Source organism: Zea mays, chromosome 4 (genome assembly GCF_902167145.1).
Source record: "Zea mays cultivar B73 chromosome 4, Zm-B73-REFERENCE-NAM-5.0, whole genome shotgun sequence".
In the NCBI taxonomy this organism is placed as follows: Eukaryota; Viridiplantae; Streptophyta; class Magnoliopsida; order Poales; family Poaceae; genus Zea; species Zea mays.
The window spans coordinates 237031635-237033587 of NC_050099.1; the positions used below are offsets into that span (position 1 = coordinate 237031635).

The following is a 1953-nucleotide window of genomic DNA, read 5'->3' on the forward strand; positions in this document are numbered from 1 at the left end:
CCTGGTTGGTTTTAGTGATTAATGACAACATAAAATTATATGTGACTAACATGTGTTTTGCAGAGCAAATGGTAAGTTAGGTCGCATTACAGGAAGTTGTGCTACAACGGTGAAAACAATCCCTGAGATGAGAACTTGAAGCGACGGCTGAAAAGACGAATCAAAAGATGAAGGTCTTCATATTCCGAGTGTCGAAGGAGTTGTGGACACTCGATATAGAATTAGGTCTTCGATTTTTATTTTAGCCGTACTATAAAGAGGGGTTGTGGATGAGTAGTTTGACCAAGAGATTTCTAGTGTAGTGTTGGTGCATATTCACAATCACATAGTGCTAGGTGTCACTCTATAACACACTCACAAGTTAGAATGAAAACGGTTTCGAAAAACCAAAGGAAAAAGAAGTTAGGGTTTCTGTCTTAGGGGCACCGGACTGTCCGGTGCGCCCCCTGACAGTGGGGCCAGCCAGCCCTGGGGGCAACGCCTCTGCCATCGAGAATACTCGAGAGCAACGAGTTGAGAAAATAAATTTTAGTCGTCACACCGAACAGCTATTGTTCACTGTTCCGGTACACCATCAACCCAACGACTAGCTGTCAGAACTAGCCGTTGGAGCTAGAGATGTCAATGGGGCCCCGAAACCCGATTACCCGTGGGGAATTCCTCTATTAGGGTTAGGGTATGGGTTAAAACAAATCCCCATGGGTATAGATTTGGAATAAATTCCTTACCCATCGGGTATGGCGGGTTCGGGTTTGGGAGGGCTAAACCCAAACCCGATTACCCATGGGGAAAATTCCCCAGAACCGGAACAATCTAGCTTCTAGGATTTTTAGTCCATTAATCCAGCGAGCAGCTACTTGTGGCCTGGACGCCTGGTGGGCTGCCAACCAAGTATGGTCGTATGGGCCCGTGGGAAAGAAGCACCAAGCTACAAAGGAAACAACCAACAAAGTAAAAAAGCCTAAACTTCTATGCACGTGAGCCCCAGGCGGCCAGGCCCCAACCAGCCGCCAGCCCCCACCAGTTGCTCGCTCAAGCAGTGCGCTGTGCGCAGCCGTCGGCCGCCGCTCGCTGGACAGCGCTCGCCCAGACGGCCAGACTGCCGCTCGCCCGGAGCCCCGGACGCAGAGCCCGGACCCCGGAGTCCCAGCCTCCCAGGACCGCCGCTCGCCCGCAAGCAGAGCCCGTCAGCCGCCGCTTGCTGGACGCTTGGACAGCCGCAGAGCCCGTCAACCGCCGCTCGCCCGGACGTCCGGATGGCATCTTCATCGACGCCGACACCGATGAACACTGCTGAGAAGCAAGGAAGGTGAGAACTGAGAAGTGAGATCGGGTCGGGTATGGATACCCATGGGTATTTAGTACCCGGTCGGGGATGGGTATGGGAGGATTTTTGTACCCGTGGTCGGGTTCGGGTTCGGGGATGGGGGCGGGTCTATGTTCATGGGTACGGGTCTGGGGAGTTAATCCCCGCTGGGAAATTCCCCATTGACATCTCTAGTTGGAGCCAATTGTTAGCGCACCGGTGGTGCACCGGACTGTCCGGTGCGCCCACCATGGAATCTTCACATGATGACCATTCCACCGTGCAACAAGGGACTCAGGTCTCTCAGGACCGTCAGCCTATCTCCTACGCTCGGGGGTTGGCCGCCCATCATGCATCAGGCAAGGTACGTACGTAGGTGCCGTCTGGTTAGTGTAACGTAACTGTGTCAATGGTACCGGTACGTAATAATTCACACTCGATGCTCGATTACCATCGGTAACAAGTTTTGAATAGAACTGTATCAATTTTTAATGTGGTATGTGATTACAGTTGGACTTAAACAAACATAGTTTTACGTTATCGGTTACCGTTCACGTTACAAATATGGAAAAAAACAAACATCACCTTAGCGAGAAAGGATCATACGTCGATTCGAGGCGTGTATTTTGACCCAAGACACGATTCTT

At 51.5% G+C, this 1953-nt stretch overlaps 1 long non-coding RNA gene across 1 annotated transcript in view; it reads left to right on the forward strand.

Moving 5' to 3' along the window:
- Window positions 1–413: 413 nt before the first annotated feature.
- The window catches only part of LOC103655979 (uncharacterized), a 6191-nt gene continuing 4651 nt past the window's right edge, over window positions 414–1953 (forward strand). The window contains exon 1 of the long non-coding RNA XR_002269339.2: window positions 414–1309. This is a non-coding gene — a long non-coding RNA (uncharacterized lncRNA). The remainder of the gene's footprint in view (window positions 1310–1953) is intronic.